The following is a 19,996-nucleotide window of genomic DNA, read 5'->3' on the forward strand; positions in this document are numbered from 1 at the left end:
GCATAGGACAGGGTCAAAGGAAAAGTATCGTGTGCTTCAGGCATCAGGCATCATTTATGAGGTCACACAATTTAACGAGGTGGCAGGGCCAGATGGGCCTCCTCTGTGTGTGGAAATAGTCACAGGCAAGCAGTGGACATGAATAGAATGGGAGGAGCTGAGCTGCCCAGCATAACACAACACACCAGCCCTGGGGCAGGTCCCATGATTGGGAGGTGATGAGTGGGGGTGGAGTGGCTCTGTAAGCCCCTCCAGATCCCATTTGACCTGGGGGGTGTAGGGACAAGAGCCGGTGTCAGTAATCAGAGAGGGAAAGGAGGAAGTGTTGGGCACGGGGAAGCTAGATCACTGCCAAGTAAGCTGGTACTGGAATTATTTGCAGTCCATATGCCAATTTGCTTTGTCATTGCCGGGTTATTTTTAGGAGCCACCGGCGTATCTAGGAAACCAGACTCTGTTGACCGTGTTGCTGCGGTGTGGGGTGTGCGATTATTTCCCAGAGATGCTGAAGGAATGTGTGAGCCGGGTGGTGGGTAGATGCCTCTCCTTCTGGGCAGCACTCATAGGCACTGATAGCCCACCCCCTGCCCCCTGCTTCCATCCAGTTGACTGTGAGTCCAGGGGTGACCTTTCCAAATGGAACATTGGCACAAAATGATGCCTCATTGTAGCCACCTGGCTCCCCAGGACATCTGGTAGACCTTGGTCCAGTGACCAAGAAACAAAGGGGCCTTTTGCTTCCTGTTCGTAAGAGGACATGGCAGAAAAAAGGGTGCCAGGGCAGGGAGGCAGAAATTTAAGCTCCAAGTGGATACCTTGTACTGTTTCCCATCTGGTTGCTTCAAGGGACAAGGTCATTCATCCTGATTTCCTAGAAGCTAGAGAAGAGTGGCCCTTTGTTTCAAGTTTAAGTACTAGAAGTCTTGTGGGCTATATAGGAGTGAGCTGGGCCTAGCTTTGCATGGTCAGACTGTGACAGAATGGACTAGCAAGGACTTTAAATTGAGGTTGAGTATTGTGTGATCATGTGTGGGTGTTCTGTGTGCTTCAGAGACATCATCCATTCCGGATTCAGGACATTTGGAGAAGATGGTCCTTAAAAGAATTTGGTCCTTAGAAGAAAATTCAGACCATCCCTCCTGGTCTGCCAGGCCCATAGGGGACAACACTGTCTTCTCTTCTGGCCAATATCATAATAAGAGTCTAGCTGAGGACCCTCATGTCTTCTCTCCAGACCTCACATTTACCAGTCCCACATCTGCCTCAAGACTGTTCTTATTAGTTGATAGTAATCTCATTTTCCTTGTTGCTAGCCCTATCTTTTCCTATGTCGACTTATTTTTATATTTGTGTGTGAATATTTTCTGCCTGTTGACCCATCTACAATGCAATTGAAGGCACATTATTACCACATTCCTGCATCTTGCAGAGTGTCTGGTACATAGCAGGTACTTAGGAAATATTTGCCAATACAATGAATGATGGTCAAAAACTCCCCTGAGCTTAGGCCTCCTCAACTCATTCTATACTCTCTCTTCTCTCTTTCTCTCTCTCTCTCACTCTTTCTCTCTCTTGCTTACTCTCCCCCTCCATATAAAACTTCCCTATCCACTCCCCTCAACTGCCTCTTCTATCTACACTCACAGCCTCTTGAAAGGCAGAAATTGTTTTAATGGTAGATGCAAAATCTTGAGGGTCTAACTTACAACCCCCAAAAATCATCTATCCCATTCCATCACTTCTCGTGGAAGTTCACCAACCATTCTTTCCTGCTTGGAAGAGAAGTTCCTATTAGTTTCATTGGCAGAAAGGAGACTTCTAATTTCATTTGTTATTGTGAGCTAAATGCAGCCACAAATTTTCTATTAAAGTGACTCTTTGCTGGAGATATAGTAGAGGAATTCAAACTCTTGTCTTTCACGTAGCCTACTCTAATTCAATCTCCAGCACCACATAGGATCCCCTGAGCAATTCTAGAGGAGGTGATATCTGAGCATAGAAGAGCCAGGAATAGCCCCAGAGTACCATTAGGTATGATCACTAAACAAACAAAATAACAAATCAAATCAAAGAAACTTATCACCATTTTTGGCTGATCTAATAGAAGTTTCCCTCTCCTTTTTCCAGAATTCCTATGCAACTTCCCAGATCCACACCTTCCCCAGAGATTATATGCTTAACACGAATGAATATGAAGTATGTGAATAAAAGATTGGTATGCTTCTTTTCCCCCAAATCTATGAGCTTTGGGGTGCTTTCGCTCACTTTATGTGACTAGGACTTTGAATTCACATCAAGTGAACTGGTGAATAGACATGATGGACACAGATTGGCTTGGAACTAGTCTACGACGCCTAGTCTTATGCCATTAGGTACCATGTTTGTTGTAGGTTAGATGCCTTTATTTTGGTTGGGGAAGTTTGCTGAATATGAGTTTTGTTTTGTTTCTACTCATAAATGGAGATTCTATTTTGTTAAAAGTTTTTTTTATATATCTAGTGAGCTTTTCATGTCTTTTTTTTAGTTATTGATAACAAATTATATTGAGACGTTGATATTGAATTAGTATTATTTATTTCTTTCCTATGTGTTTGGTAATATCTATTGGTGAAAATCTTAATTTCTGAAATTTTATTTATGGAAGGGTATCCAATTTGTTCAGTGGCTATAAGACTTCTCAAGCTATTTGTTTATTCTTGAGGAAGGTTTTTTTTTTTTTTTGCTTGTTTTGATTTTGTTTTGTTTGACTTTGATATATTTGTTTTCGTTTGTTTTGATTTGGGGGCCACACCTTGGAGATGACCAGGGATTACTCTGCACTCAGAAATCACTTCTGTGGGCTTGGGGGACCATATGGGATGATGATTTCAAATCTAGGTAGGCAATGCCTGCTGTCCTATCATTCCAGCCTTTTTTTGAGGAAGTTTTGATAGTTTAAAAGTGGATGTCTTTCTAGGCATTTCTCTATGTCACCTAAGTTTCTGAAGTTACAAATTGCTCATAATATCATGAAATGTGTAGAAGCTATAGCATAGTCAGTCTTATAGTTTTTTGGTTTTTTTTGTTTGTTTGTTTTTGGTTTTCGGGCCACACCTGGCGGTGCTCAGGGGTTACTCCTGGCTGTCTGCTCAGAAATAGCTCCTGGCAGGCACGGGGGACCATATGGGACACTGGGATTTGAACCAACCACTTTAGGTCCTGCATCGGCTGCTTGCAAGGCAAACACCGCTGTGCTATCTCTCCGGGCCCAGTCTTATAGGTTTGATAAGTTGTAAATTTGTCTTTTTTTTCCTTGGTCAGTCTGGTACTTTTTCACTAACATTTTTCTTTTCTTTTCTGTTTTTGTTTTGTTTTAAAGCCACACCCAGTGTTGCTCAGGGGTTACTCTTGGCTCTGCACTCAGAAATTTTTCCTGGCTCAGGGGACCATATGGGATACCGGGGATCAAACCAAAGTCCGTCCTGGGTCAGCTGCATGCAAGGCAAAAGCCCCACCGCTTCACTATCATTCCAGCCCCTCATGAGCATTTTTCTTTTTAAAGGAAGAGCTTTGTATTTCATTAAATCGATCTTTATTTCTGTATTTTCATATTTGATAAATTTTGATATATGTTATTTATTTTTATCCTACTTACCTGCTGTTTTTCTTTGTGTTGAAAGTTTGATTGATGTGATAGTTTTTTAGTGGAATATCCAATGCTATACATGTCCCTCTACTGCTTTAATTACTATGTGCCACTGGTAAGTGGTATCACTAAATCACATGACATGATTTTCCAATTTCTCTGTGACTATTTTCCATGACCCAGAGGTTATTTAGAAGTGCATTGCTTATGTCCAGACACATGAGGATTTTTCATATGTATTTTTTAATTTAATTTTCTTGCAAAGAATTAAAACTGATTACATTTCATTACTGAAATGTATGCACTCTGGAATATGGTCTCTCTTGGTAAATAATTTATATGCACCTAAAGACAATGCTCTGTGTTCATTTTTATAGTCTCCTTTCCTATTTTATTTTGTGTATTTTCTATTACCATATATTCAAATTCACTGACCTTTTCTTCTAGTGTATTCGATTTGATCTCATTCATTATATTTTTCATTTCAGCTATCATATTTTTCCATTTTGAGAAGTTCTATCCTCCACATGGCCACATTATATACCCCTAGAGCTTACATAGTTTGTTATAGTACTTTTAATATTCATGTTGACATTCCTTCATCTGTCATTTGCCACTTCTTGTTGATTAATTTTTCTCTTGCCCTTTGGCCATTTTTTTGACTTCTTTGCTTGCCTGGTAATTTTTTTAAAAAATTGATATTAGATGTCAGACCTGGTGAGTTTTACTTTTCTGGTGCTTATGCTTTTTTTCTTTCTGTATTTCATTAGAGAGTGTTGGACTTAGTTTGGACATCCTATTAAGTTATTGGGGAGAACTGTGATCCCTTCCCAGCTTGTGTTTAAGCTCTCCTAGGCAAAGTCTGTAGCTGCCCACGCATTCCACTTGCTAAGGTCACATCTTTCTGAGGACTCTTGTGATTTTATTATACGACCTGTACACTCGGACTCATGGGAACATGTGCTCTTCCAAGATCCACTTAATCTCCAGGAACTACTGGGTCTGATTCTTTGTGGCGCTTCTCCCCGGATGCCTGGTGTTTTATACTTTGTATATGCATATCAGCATGGACCTAAAGATTTAAGGGGTTCTCTTTTAGACATTCAGAGCTCATTCTCATATTCCATCTTGAACATTCATGCTGTTTTCTTGAACTCTTAACAAAATGACCTCTGTTTGGGTTCCTCTTTTGCAGCCTCGAAAGAAGATGCAAGTAGAAAAATGGGGGAAATTTCAGGATCTCCTTATTGGATTATCTTCTCTGAGGGTCATAACCATGTTCAATGTCTGGAATTATTTGATGTATATTAAATATATATAATATGACTTTTTGAATTGTTTAAGACAGGAGGGCAAGCCCTGTCTGTGACAAACCATCATGGCTAGAAGTGGAAGTGGTGCCATGTACTGCCATTGTGCTTACTTTAAAGATAAAGAAACTCGGGAGGAGACAGAATTATAGGCATTAGTACGCATGCCTTGCACATGGTCGACCCAGGTTTGATTTCTAGTATGCCATATTGTCCCAAGAGCCCCACCACGAGTGATCCCTGAGCATAGAGCCAGGAATGAGCCCTGAGCACCTCCAGATGTGGCCCCCAAACAACAATAAAAATAAAAACAAAAGAAACAAGCACAGGGCAGTTAGACACTTTGCCCAGGATAACTGTCTTCCTTCCTTCTCTCCCTCCTTCCTTCCCTCCTTCCTTCCTTCCCTCCTTCCTTCCCTCCTTCCTTCCTTCCCTCCTTCCTGTCTTCTTTCTTCCTTCCCTTCTTCTATCCTTCCTTCCTTCCTTCCTTCCTTCCTTCCTTCCTTTCTTCTTTTCCTTCTTTCCTTCCTCCTTTCCCCCACTCCAATTGAAGAAGGAAGCTAGCTTAATCCTGGCCTTGTACTCATCTCAGGAATCACTCCTGGCAGGATTTAGAGGACCATATGTGATGCCAGGGATCGAACCCAGGTTGACCATATACAAGTCAAACACCTTAAACCCTGTGCTATCTTTCTGGCCTAAAATAACAATATTAAGTGGCAGAGACAAAGTTTGAGTCCATATCAAGCACTGTCTGTTCTCTGCCTCTTGAGGTTGAGCCAGGCCTGCCTTGCTATGATTGGCTTCACTGGCATCGAGTCTAGCACCCACCATACAAAGTGGATGCTCAGTGACTGCTATTGAACCTATGAATGGGTATTTTGGGGTGAATAGATTGGGATCCACCCACAAAGAGTGAGAAGAGACCTGGCCTTTCTCATAGTACACCCAGGTGGAGTTTATATTTCAGCTGAATGGTTCTATTTGGTTGCACATCCCAGGGGTCTCTAAACTTCCACAATCACCTCCCCCCACCCCCATTCCCACACCTCGTGTATTCCATGTACAAGAGGCAGCTGCTATTTTCTATTACCCAATCTGTGGCCTGGCTCCCGCATGGAAACATATCATTTTAATCATGCACTTTCAAGCCAGGAAGTCAATTTGCATTACAAAAGTCAATTTTTTTCCCAGTGGTAGCCCAGCAGAAGGCTTGACCTTTTTTTTTTATTTTTATATTTTCCTCTTTTACCCCTGGAGTCCAGAGTGGACTTCTACTTGTCCTGGACAAGTAGAAGCCTGTCTTGGTGTAAGTAAGGCCACATGGAAAAAAGAAGAAAAGGTCATCTGGTAGAACATAACTCTCAGAACCTCTTTGCTCCCAGCCCTCCATGTTTTGGTGGGGTGCAAGAAATGAAGCCAGATTTCTCGCTTAGGGCTCCTTATCCAGAGCTATGGGGCCCTTTTACATGAGGGCAGAGTCATTGCTTGAAAAGGATATGCCCATTCCCACATCTGCATAATTTTGCATACTTGTTCTGTGGTCAAATAAACTCATTTGGATTCACACACTCTCCCTCCTGCCTTTGATATGTCAGTGAGGTCTGGCTCAACCTGGAAAAATGACCAGTTCTTCTGAGCTTTCATTCCAAAGAGCTTTTCATTCCAGCCTTCCAGAATTCTCTGCTTTCATCACGGGCCCAAAGCACTGTGACCTTGGCGAGGTACCATTGTCAGCCACTTGCACCAAGCTGGGGTCTAGGGAGGAGATGGGGAGGGTCAGGAGATTCGTGGAGAAGTTTCAGGAGGAAGATGTGTTGTCAGGCATCTCCCTGGGGCCTCCGCTGCTGTCACTGTGGGTAATTGGATTCCTGCTCCCCAGCAGGACAGGCTCCAGTGACCTTTAGGATTAATTGCTCCAGTCGACCTCAGCTGCCTTCTCTGACTGTCTCCCCCAGTCTTGTTTAAAAACCCCAGGGGCTCAGTGTCTGGGCTCAGGTCCTGGGCATTGGGACAGGCATATGAGGCAAAGGCTTGTTGTTCTGAGACTTGCAAGATTTCTTGAATATTTGAACAGCCAATATAATTCCCTTTCAAGGCAAGACCTGTTCTCCATATCTCAGACCAGTTTCCCAAAGTGGACAATACTGTTCCCTAAGGCTACTGGGCACTGGGCTATTGCAGGGGGGTGGGCAGTGATAGTCACAGATGCAATAGAGGGGGACCCATTCTGCTTGTTAGGTTATTGAAGATACTTTATATATAGTATGAATGTGTGTAAGTGAGAGAGAGAGAGAGAGAGAGAGAGAGAAACAGAGAGAGAGAAACAGAGAGAGAGAACAGAGGTCAAGGCTTTGCATGTAACTGCAGCCAAGACCTTGTTCAAATCTTGACACCATCACTGGGGCAGCCTCTTGAGCAATGACAAGTTCCACACACACACACACACACACACACACACACACACACACACACACCCCAAATAAGAAATATGGCACATTTCCTGGGGGGGTACTCAAGGTGATTTTTTTATACTGGAAAGGAAACAGTAGTTCAGATAAGTTTGGGAACTTCTGAATCAATCAGGTAAAATTAAAGGAATTTGTAAGTTGGAGGTGATCTGGCATGTTTCTTATAGCACAATGCCAAACTGCTATTTTCTCTCTTCTCTCTCCAGAAGAGAATGGTAGAGGTGCTTTTCCAAGGGGAAAAGGGGTTTGGAGTCCCTGCGTATGGAAGACTATGACTGTGGCTTTTGGGCCATTGAACAGAACCTGAAGTAGAGAAGTGGGGAGATTGCAATGACTATTCTTCATATGCAGTGCTTCTAAAGAACTTGTAACAACTGTAGCTGACATTTATGGAGAATGTACCACCAGGCAGATATCTTCTTCCTGTTAAGCTACTCAGTAGCCTCATGAGGAACTTGATATTGTGACCAAATCCCAGTGCAAAATGCAATTGCAAAATGGAGGCATCTGAGGAGGCCAAGCAATGTCACAATTACTAACTGGCAGACCATTTCAAGGTTGGGATCTCCATTCCCAGGTTCTGCTCTCCACCCCCTAGTCTTGTCTATGGAGGCTTTGACTACAGGATGTTTCCATTTCTTGCGAGATTTGAAGGGGTACAAGTCTTGGCAGGTACCACATGACTATCCATCCCCATTCGAGTCTTGGCATAGACAAGATTTAGGCTTGGGTCTGGAGAGAGAATCCAGTAGGTTTTGGTACTCGCCTCTCATGAGAGTGACTCCAATTCTACCCCTGGCACCACACATGTCCTGCCAAGCCCCTCCAGGACTTGGTCCCTGAGCACAGAGCCAGGAATAAGCTCTGAGAACAGTGATTGTGGCCCAAAGAACAAGACTAAGCTCTGGTAGCTTCACATGCTCATTGTAATGTGGTTGGGCCTTGTACTGATTTTATTCCTATTTACTCATAGGCTTTGCCTTTTCCCACAATCAATAATCCATCCATCACAGATACAGATGAACTTCAACCCAGGGGACCTTGGTCGATAGGGAAATGGCCCGTTACCATATCCCAGACACACGTCCTCATCCACTTGCTGCCTTTCTGATCAAGGCGGGCAGTTGTCAGCAAAGCCTGCTTCATGATGAGACTTTCCTGGAAAGTCTGATTGGCCACTCATTTGTTTCCACTGCCACCGCCCCTCCACAGATGGCAATGAGTGTTGCCATGACAACATAATGGGAAGCAATCACACCTATTGTGGGGCAGGACATTGACTTGCATGAAAGCATGTATGAGCTGGAGAGAAGAGAGAAAAATAAACCTTCTTGTGGCTGCGAAGAAAGGAAGGGAATTCAGGATCCTGCCTTCTGAATTTTAAGTCCCTATCTGATGTCCTTAGAAACTTTTCTTATTACTTGTCAGGCCTCATTCTCCTACTGACACGTTTTATTAAAATCAAAAAGAGGCACAGAATGAGAGTTCTCTTTCTTTGTGTCTCCTTTTCCCCCCATTTTGGGACCATTCTCAGCACTGCTTGAAGTTACTGCTGGAAGTTAAAACTAACGTAGCCCATTGAATTATCTTTCTAGCCCCCCTGGGCCCCTCAAGTTGAATTCAAATCTGGCCTAGAGATGAGAAACTCCTTGTTGTTCCAGTTTGTTTTGTTGATGGGGGGAGTGCTCAGGACATACTTCTAGTTTTATGCTCCAGGACTTACTCCTGGAAGTGCTTGAGAATCATATGAAATGCCAGTGATTTTTTAACTTTTTATAATTCCTTTTTAATCTTCCCTCCTTTCTCACCTTTTTTTTCAAGTATACACATAATAGCACGATATATAAAATTTGGAACATTGGTGGTGGGAATGTTGCACTGGTGATGGGGTATGTCATCTTATATGACTGAAACCCAACCACAATCATCTTTGTAACCAAGGTGTTTAAATAAAAAATATTAATAAAAAAATGTTGGGAAAGGCAACAGAGGTTACTGCCATGCTAAGCAAGGAGAAAGACTCAGATTTCCTTCTTGGGGGTGTCTTCAAGTAGTGTCCAGGAAATCTGGCACCAGCTGGGCTGGACAGAGCCACACCTGGCAGTACTCTGAGGCCTTCAGGGCTACACTCAGTGGTGCCTGGAAACAGAAGGATACTACATAGTGCTGAAACTGAACTCAGTCCTTCCACATGTAAGGCCTATGAGCTGTCTCCCCAACTGCCTGTTTCTTTATTTTGGAGACACACAGCCAAAAAATACTCTTGACTTACGCCAAAGTTCTTGCCATACTAGTACAAATTGAGTTAAGTAGACATTGGAAATTCTCAAGAAGAGAGGAAGGTAAGGGATATTCAGAGTTGACCTGGAATTTGGAGCAGGAGTCCTCAGGAGTTTTAGTTCTGCTGCTACCATAAATGTGGGAGAAAGGAGAGGGGCCTTCCTGTGGTAACCAGTAAGTGAGACTTATAGTGGGAGTGGGAGCAATTATACCACATGGAGAAAGTGGCAGACTAAATCCCTAAAATTCTATATTAAATATAATGGTATGGGCCAGAGTGGTAGTATCACAGGTAAGACACTTGCCTTGCACATAGGCAGCTTGGGTTCAATCTCCTATATCCCACATGGTCCCCCAGTACGGCCAAGAGTAATATCCTGAGAGCAGAGCCAAGAATAACCCTTAAGTATTGCCAGATGTGACTCAACTATCCCAATCCTGCTGGGATAACCGCAGTGACCCCCAACACAGCATCATCATGAGAAACTGCAGTACTGCTTGCCCCCCAAAACAGGAAAGAGTTTTTTTTTTTTGTTTTGTTTTTGTTTTTGTTTTTTGTTTTTTGGGTCACATCCGGCGGTGCTCAGGGGTTACTCCTGGCTGTCTGCTCAGAAATAGCTCCTGGCAGGCACGGGGGACCATATGGGACACCGGGATTAGAACCAACCACCTTTGGTCCTGGATAGGCTGCTTGCAAGGCACACACCGCTGTGCTATCTCTCTGGGCCCAAAACAGGAAAGAGTTTTAAGGAATCTCAGCTTCTTAGCTTTTTCCCTTCCAGTCTCTGACACTTAGCAGAATGCAAGTGTCAAGTTGGACAAGTAATTTCTCTCATATTTATTTGCCTCTGTCTGAGCAGGAAAAGGACTTAGTGGAGTTAACCTGACACAAGTCAGAAATGTTGGCTGTTATTTTTGCTGTCTCGAATGAATTTGGTTTTCACCTTGCTTTCCCCCGCCTTGATTTGCTCACAAATAAAATGGGAATTAGGTTCTCCTCACCAGCAAATCTTTGTGTGGATTAAATAAGCAAACATGTTTGACAAGTGCTAGGCTGCTTTGGGGGGGGCCTAAACGTATTGTGGGTGCTAAGTAATTGTCAGTCAGCTTTTGTAGCTGAGATTCTCAAGAGGAAGAAGAGAATGGAAAGGGTCTTAAAACTCTCAACCACCTAGTTTTCTGTTCCAACTCACATAAACAACATACCTTGAGAATAGAACATTTATACAGGGAATACTACTCAGCTATGAAAAACAGATAGAATTTTGCCTCTTGCTATAAAATGGGTGGATCTGGAGAGATTCTTCTAAGTGAAGGAAGTCAGAAGGAAAGATACAGATACCCAGAGATTCCACACCTAGGTGAGATAAGAGGAAACAAAGCAAGTACAGAGACATTATCCAGCCATCAAGTGAATAGAACTGGGATTACTGGGGTGGGCAGGACTAGAAGGAAAGTGGCTCATGGGGGAGTGTAATCTGATGTAATTCTGATGGCAGGAATAGTAGGATAATCTTAGACCCCCTAAGTAAAGCAAATATTGGGGCTGGAGAGATAGCACAGCAGTAGGGTGTTTGTCTTGCACACAGCTGATTCAGGACAGATGGTGGTTTGAATCCTGGCATCCTATATGGCCCCCTGAGCCTGCCAAGAGAAACTTCTGAGTGCAGAGCCAGGAGTAACTCCTGATCACCTCGGGGTGTGACCCAAAAACCAATCAATAAATATATCAATAAAGTTTAAACAATGAAAATAAAATAGCGAACATTTATTATCTCGCAGGATGTAAGGCTTAAGAATCCAGGTGTGGCTCGGTTGGGTGCCTCTGGTTAGGCTCTAGCCAAGATGTCATCACTGAAATGCAGATGGGCCCCACAAGGATGCTGGCCTGGCTCAGTCCCTCACTATGTGGCCTACCTTTTGACATGACAAATGAGTCTCCCACCCCAAGACAACTGACATAATTCAAACTAAAATCCACACTCCTCTCTCCATCATCTCAGAAATAAGATGGCGTCTGGTCTTCTATTACTATCCTATGTATTAGAAACAAGTCAGCAACTAGAGCCCTGGGGCAACCCATGTAGTGTGGACACCAGGAAGAGAAATGACAGAGACTCTGAGATACTGTCCACCAGAGGACCTAATCTGAACAGACTTCCTCCAAATTCAGCCAATACACAGAAACATAGGATACTAGTCTGAGAGCTCTGTCACCCTTGGAATTTTATGAATTAAACAACCTTCTCAATCTCTGGGTTTATGAACAAAATCTGTGGCTTCCTTTGTTGAAACTGGTTCTATTCATCAATCTTTATTGGGAACTGATACCCTCTAAATGCTCGAATGTGCTGAATATGGGAAGATACGTGGGGTGTACAGAGACACCCCAAGTTAGGATGTGTATCCTGAACCTGTCTGATTCTAAATCTATCCTGGAGATGGGACTTGGAGATTTTTGAGTTGTGGGCACAGTGGAAGATGATATTCCTCGAGAAAGAGTGTCAACAGGGACGGGGACAACAAAGGTTTGGGAGATGTCAATATGCATATGTCTGGAAGGTTTTGTGGATCCCTGGGTAGTTGATTCTCTCATTGATTTTTGATCCATTTTGATGGCTGTGGTCAGCTTAGACCAGGGGGTGTCTGTACACAAATTGATCTGGAAGAAGGAAACAAGGAAAGTGGAGGGTCTGTCCCCCAACCCCAGTAGCTAGGTTTGGGGTTGGTCTTAAAAACCAGAGCAGAGGACCCATGTTCTAAAGGTGAACACTCATTCAACAGCCAAACATCAGATTGACTTTTAGGGGACTCTAGGATTTGATGCGTTGGGTTTTGTTGCCTAGGAAGATCAAGCAAGCACCCCTGTTCCATGTGCCCACATTCATGGATGCTATATTCAGTAGCCAAAGAAACCAGCAAGATGGATGCCCCTTGCCTTCAGAGCAGAAGGTTCTGGGTGTCTACCTCTCCCCCATTCTCCTCTACCTGCACAGTCTAGGGGAATTAGCATCCTCCGAGCTCCCAGTCCCCCAGATCGCAGCTCAGAGGAGTTGACTATGAGGAGAAAACCTGACTTCTCCTGGGCCTCTGCCCAGAGCCAGGCATTCAGGTTCCTACTGACAGCCCATGCTCACTCGCAGAGATATAGGAAGTTCTCATCTCTTTAATGAAGAGATCTAAAAATGTGGTTCTTGGGGATTGAAGAGAAAATAAGGTGGTTAAAGATTTGCCTTGCATGCTACGAAGCTAACTTTGATCCCAGCACCACATAGGGTCTCCCAAACCCACCAGGAGTGATCAAAAAGCATCATCGGAGTAAGCCCTGAGCATTACCAGATGTGGCCCCCAAACCAATTTATTTTTGTATAGCTCTCCACTCTAGCTTTTCATTAGAATGACCTGAGATGCTTCTAGAAGCCAGGCCTTCCTCAGTTTGGAAGCAAGGCTCCCATGACTCTCACTGTGGGTCACCTGGCCCCCACATATCCTGAGAGTGCCTGAGGATTTGCGGGTCTCTTGTGTGCACCCTCATCCCCAGTCACTGAAGGCAACAAGGGGCGCTGAATACTACTGTGCTTGCTGATGCAACAGCTCCAGGTCAGGTTGACACCCAGGCTTAAGATAAAGATTCTCCTTCTTCCCTCCCCCCTCGCCGTGTCTCTGATGTCACTAGTACCCAGAAAAGCTACTGGGAGTCACTTAGTGCCCCCACCCTGCATAAAAAAATCGACAAAGCTTTCACTTCTTGGGTCCCTCTCTTGTCAAATTAGACTGAGGCCATTTGCTCATGCTTAGTACAGGACACTGGGTGCAGGACACATGGCTATTTGCCCCCCTTGCCTGCTGGATGCCTGGAGTGTTCTGAATCTGAGTTACTGCTCTGTTGCATTCTGGGCATGGCCCCTGCTCCCTCCTGTCTGTGTGGTCACAGATGGTTAATGAAGGGGTGGAGAGAGAGAGAGAGAGAGAGAGAGAGAGAGAGAGAGAGAGAGAGAGAGAGAGAGAGAGAGAGAGAGAGAGAGAGAGAGAGAGAGAGAAGACCTTGGCTCACTCTGCTATGTGCCTCTAAAAACCATTCAGGAAACAAGAGCACGCAGTTTCTAAATCAGTCCCCTGAGCTGCTGGAACATGAAAGACACTGATGAATTTGATTCATGCATTCTTGGCGTTCTGGGGGGGGGGGGCACATGGAAGAGGTCCTGAGAACGCCACAGACTTCCGGCATGAGTAACAAGGCCTTGCCACCCCCTCCATCGCCCAGGCTGCTTTCTCTGCAAGTGGTCCAGATGGCAAGATGCCATCCCAGAGTAGCCAGGGAAGAGGGACCAGCTCATCATGCCGCTTGGACCCACTCCTCATTGGACTATATGAGGTCGCCATGGTGACCTCAGTATGTCTGGGAGCCAATCGGCACTGCCAGTGCAGATAAGGGTCTGCAAACAGGGACAATTGTCAGGGATCCAGCCATCATCGATTGGCGCCTGTGCCCGTGCAGTGGCAGACAGCAAGGGGAGAAGGAGGGGAGCCCTTTTCTATATTTAGCTGCAGCTCCAGTTCATCGGGTGGACAGTATGGAAGGAGGCTGGTTTCCAGACCAGCATGGACAGAGTTACAGCTCCCACTTAGCACACACCCCTTATGGTTGTGTTTTGCCCTTGGAGAGGGTTGGAGCGGGGTGGTTAAAAGACAAAGGAAAGCAAGTAGGCAGTGAACACACACAGCCAAATTATTTTCCACTTGGCTTATAGTCATGAGGGCTACTGTTCCTAAGCTGCTCCTCCACTGAGACCCATTTACTGGACAGAGTGGGGGAGAAGCCATCGAACAGGAGCACAGAGGATGAGGCATTCTGAGTTGTAGTCCAGACCTTAAGAAATTGGTCTTTAAGAAATAGCCCATAGGGGGCCGGAGCTGTGGAGCAAACGGTAAGGTGTCTGCCTTGCCCAAGCTAGCCTAGGATGGACCACAGTTCGATCCCCCGATGTCCCATATGGTCCCCCAAGTCAGGAGCAATTTCTGAGTACCAGGAGTAACCAGGAGTAACCCCAGAGCATCGCCGGGTATGTCCCCCTAACAAAAACAAACAAAGTAGTCCAGAGGGGCAGGAGAGATAGCACAGTGGTAGGGCATTTGTCTTGCATGCAGCCCACCCAGGATGAATGGTGGTACGACTCCCGGCACAGAGCCAGAAGTAAGCCCTAAGCACCACCGGGTGTAACCCAGAACCCCCCCCCAAAAAAAAAGTAAAGAAAAGAAATGGCCCAGAGTAGAGACAGAATTTAGATTGCCATTGAGTCTGTGCCCTAGAAGACTCTGGGACCCTTTCCTAAGGCTCTGCATTTGGGAGAAGAAAATGGAACTTGAGTTGCTGAAGATTCCAGGGAATTAATTACCCTGATACTTGGGGGTTTGTCTGAATCTCCTTGCAAGAGGAACCTGCTTGAAAGCCATGAAGGGTGAAAGCTCATGGACTGTGTGGGTGACCCCACAAATGGCATCTATCTAAAGTCACCACAGAGTTGCCTGTTCCTTAATGGACTTTCCCTGCCCAGGCTGGATTGAGCTTCTGAAATCACAGGGACCTTGTCAGGAATAAGCACAGGAGAGGGATAAGGCGTGAGGCTGTCCTTCAGGCTCTGAGCTCTGGGTTCAGAAACAACTAAAGGACAGAGCCAGGGGACATGCATGCTGAGAAGAAACTATTTTGGTTTTGTTTGTCTTGGTTTGGTTTGGTTTGGGGGCTGTACCTGCTGGTGCTCAGGGATTACTCCTAGCTCTTCATTCAGAAATCGCTCTTAGCAGACTCAGGGGACCATATGGGATGCCAGGAATCGAACCCGGGTTCATCCAGGGTTGGCCGCATGCAAGGCAAACGTCCTACTGCTATGCTATCATTCCAGCTCCCACTGAGAAGAAATTATATGAACCAGTACAAGAGCCAGGTGTGAAGGACCATCAATGGGCCTGAAGAAGTGTAACTGAAGTTGTTGATTGGCTCAGCCAATCTGGTGGGAAGTGTCTACCAACTGACACATTTCTCTAGCCCTAGACATAGGGGAGGTATCATAGGTGAGATTCATCACCATGGTTCAGATGTTGCTGGAATATAGCCATAGATGCCAAGGGCCCTGCTCCTTATGGCACAGCTAGAAAAGTGAGTGGTAGAGTTGTGGCTCCTTGTCTCAGAGTTGAGGGGTGCCAAAGCTGCACTATAGGGTGAGGGGATCTTCAGGTCGTTGTCATCTGGGTGTTGGCACAGCGTTTTTCCCCCACCACTGCCACATGGCATATACACACTTCTGCCTGTTCAGCCTCACCTGCTTGGCCTTTCTAGCCACAGCTCTTCCCTAGAAGATGAGATGGGTCAGCACCAAGCACCAGGCTTCAGAAATCCACCTATGGAACATTGTATGACTGAACCTCATTATGAGCCACTCTGTAAGTGTGAATCACAGGGATTCAATTTTTTTTAAATCATTAAAAATTTTGAATGATCAACAGTTGGATCAATAAAAGCCAATTTGTGATCATTGTTTATGTCTCAAAAGAAAAAGAAACAAAAGATAAAACCCACCCATAGTCAAAACTGCCTCTTCTTTTCCTTTTCCCATAGCTGTTGCTTGGCAGTCCTGCACCTGAGTTGTCCAGTATCTGTCACCAATGAAAGCCCAAGAGAAGGGATTCCATCACCCCTTGCTCCATCCTGACCCCAAAGAGTTCTAAGAAACAATCTCATTGGCTTTGGAGTTTAGTTCTGTGAATCTGTCTATTCCCTGTCTGTATCCTCTTACCTATCTATAACCTGTCTATTGCCTATCTATAACCCATCAATTACTTATCAATATCTGCCTGTTACCTCTCTACAGACTGTCTATTCCTTGTCTATAACCTATCTGTTGACCCCTCTGTCTGAATTGGGAACTTTGAAAGCCTTTCAGGATCACCACATATGGGCAACACCCTATGTTGCTCTCTGGAATGGGTTCGAAATTGGCTGGGGTGTCTATGAAGATAATACATTTCATTTACTATCATATTTATGATTTTCTCTGGGAGATCCTAGATCTTCCAGCATTCCAGTGCTTCAGAAACTCTAGTACTGGCCAGGGAGCTAGAGTGGGTACTTGGCTTTATCACTGCCTCTTGGCATGGTTTGGGGGTCTTCAACTGTTGTGGAGCTACATCTCCACTTGGTTAGCCTCTGAATTCCCCTCCGATGCTGATAATCCAAAATTCTCCTCCCCCCTATCTTGCCTGGGGAGCCTGGGTGGTGAAGGCATCAAGGGGGACAGATTGGTCTCTATCAGGGCAATATGAGGTGCCTATTAGGCAGCCAACGGTCTCCAGCCTTCCACTAGATGAGGTATAACTGAGGTATGGTTGCTTGTTTGCTCTTTGTGGTTGGTTGTTGTGCTATGTATGATGCTCTGACATTCCCTGTGCCACAGCAATTTCCAATCATGCCATAACAGAAGGGATTGACCCCACAGAGGCAAGTATGAGCAATAATGTCCAGTGTACATATCCCAGTAATCAGACTATCGCCAAGGCTAGGGACATGGAGAATTGCTTTGACCTAGATCTGTATTGGCCCATCCCCAGAAAACATAAAGCTTCTTAGCCCTATCCCTTGGGGGGTAATGGGGAGTGATCCCCCCAGACCCATTTAGAGACCCAAAGCAGTGCTCTGCATTTCTGCTCTAGTTCAGCATGTATTTTCCTAACCTATTTATTTTTTAATAAAATAAGATTTTCTTTTTCAGTTGGGTGCAGCGGTGTCTCTAATTTGTCATATTTATCCCAGGACCCCTCGTGCCTAGCTCAGGGCTTGCCACTGCAGGGTAAATGTACTGGGAATATTTGTCAAAGAAATAAATAAATAAGCTTGGCACTGGCCTTCAGACAACAGTCTGGTTTCTGGACTTTGGGCTCAGGCTGGAAGGCAAGTCATGCTAATGAGTGTTGATCTTGCATCTCGGAACAGAAAGTTATCCATGCTTTAAAATAAAGAAAAGAAAGTTCACCCTTGCAGAGGATTGATTGTTCAGTTTTGTTTTGGGGTATCTTGTCCAGGATTTTACCCTTTCTGGGCAGAGGTGATTCCTTATCTACTGGTTAGAATGAATGGAATGGAATGGAATGGAATTACTCCCTCTGCACACCCCAGACAACTGCTTAGAGTCTTTAGGGCATGTCACTATTTGGCCTTAATTACCTGATTTTTATATTAGCTCTAGGAAGCAATCTGACTGAATGATAAGATTTTGCTCTCGGATAATAGCTAACAATAATAACTTCCTTATTTTGAATGCTTAATATGTGGCATCGCTGTGATAAATGCTTTGCTCCCCTCATCTCATTTAATCCCAGTAACAATCCTTCCGTATTCATTTATTCATCCAACCAGCCAATATTTTCTGAGCAGTCCCTGTTTGTCAGGCACAGGGTAGGTTGAAAGGAGGGGAGCAATACCAAATGCGGACAGTTTCATTTTCTTCATCTTACTGAGGAAGAAACAAACTCGGGGAATTGCGTTATGTTTCCTACCACCACAAAGCTCCAAAGCAGCGAACCGCATCTCAGCTGTCTTTTTCTCTGCATCTGATTCAGGGCCTCTGTAGACACAAGGCTGGTATACAGGGCTCGGTATTATGAGGGTACATGCACATCCACAGGATTGACAGCACTTTAAAAGCTATGAGGCAGCTAAACAAATGTATCAAGAGTCCCTTAGGGTTGAGATATAGGTTGGGAGTATTTGTGTGTTTGTTTGTTTGTTTGTTTGTTTGTTGGGCCACACCTGGCAACTCTCAGGTGTACCTGGCTATGCGCTCAGAAATTGCTCCTGGCTTGGGGGACCATATGGGAAACTGGGGGATCGAACCGCAGTCCATCCTAGGCTAGCGTGGGCAAGGCAGACTTCTTACCACTTGTGCCACCGCTCCGGCCCTGAGGTTGGGAGTATTTTTGCATCTCCCTCTGATACAACTTCACCGCACTTTCAGGGGATAAACACAGAGTTTCTCTTTCCTCCAGAGGTGATCCAGGGGAATATGAGAATAAGGGGAGAAACAGGACCACAGGGGAAGAACTCAGGGTGCATATAGCTCAGATGGGCAGCACCGTGAGAAGTCTCAATGGCTCTCTGCTCCAGGTAAACAGAATCCTCGGGGTAGTATCCAGAAAAAGGGTCCCTAGGGAAGTCCCCACAACACCCACTGTAAGGTGAAGACTGGCATGTGGCTGTCCTGCTCCTTCCTGTGAGATGTGTCTACCTTTGCTGTCACCAGGTCACACAGACATATGCTATCAGGGCCTTGAAAATGGACATTCCAGGTCTATACAGGGGGACTCCTGTCTCCCACCTTTGCTGTGACAATCCACCATGATGGGGGAGGGAACTCACAGGGATTGGGGGTGCTGATGTGGTGTGTGTCAAACTGAGGAGACCTTTCTGCAGGCGCCATATTGCGGCCTCCTGGGAAAAGACAGCGGGTAGCCAGCTGCCTGCCCCCGAGAAGCAGATCTAAAAAAGCTTTTTTTAGGTTTGGTTTTGTGTAGTTTGTTTTGGGGCCACCCACATTCGGCAGTGCTCAGGGACTACATCTGGCTCTATGCTACGGAATCACTCCTGGCAGTTGGGGATCAAACATGGGTCAGCTGCGTGCAAGACAAATGGCCTACCTACTGTACTGTCTCCAGCCTTAGAGCATGAAGTGCTTTTCAGGAGGGCAGCAAAGGTTAGACGGAAAGAGGGCCCACTATATTGAGGCCTTCCACCTGGCCTTGCTGTATCTCCAGAAGACCTTCCAGGAAAGTCACTAACACATGGGCACTTGGGGTTCAGTGCCTCCTCCCCACAAGCTCTTTGGGCTGCCAAAATGCTGCCATTTTGTAATCAGGTCCTGCATGGGTAGAGTGGGGATCTACAACCAGGGGCCTAGAAGGGATTGTTACTCTTCATGAGGCAAATTGTAAACTAAAAATTCATATCACCTGGAGGCCAGAGTGTGTCCTTGCTCCCCATTTTATTTCCTGTGGCCTCTGGGACCAGCCATCTTCTATGCAGTCCTGGTCCTCCAGGCCTCACTATAATCTCTGCTATTTCCCTGATTGCTTCCTCAAGCTTCCTGGGGCTCAGATCTCCCACACTCAAGTCCATGGAGGGACGAGACACCTACATTTTCTCTTTAAAGCACCTGTGACTCATGTCTGCCCCTTGGGGTTCAGCATGGTCTTGGGGACTGGGAAAAAGCTGTGAGATAGAAGCCCTGAGGCAGAGACCTGAGATGAGAGGGTCACAGGCA

The 19,996-nt window shown here is 45.2% G+C and overlaps 1 protein-coding gene across 2 annotated transcripts in view; it reads left to right on the forward strand.

Moving 5' to 3' along the window:
- The window catches only part of KCND3 (potassium voltage-gated channel subfamily D member 3), a 253,371-nt gene that overhangs the window by 81,174 nt on the left and 152,201 nt on the right, over window positions 1-19,996 (forward strand). The gene's annotated exons all lie outside the window — the stretch shown is intronic.

This window comes from Suncus etruscus, chromosome 19 (assembly GCF_024139225.1).
Source record: "Suncus etruscus isolate mSunEtr1 chromosome 19, mSunEtr1.pri.cur, whole genome shotgun sequence".
Classification (NCBI taxonomy): domain Eukaryota; kingdom Metazoa; phylum Chordata; class Mammalia; order Eulipotyphla; family Soricidae; genus Suncus; species Suncus etruscus.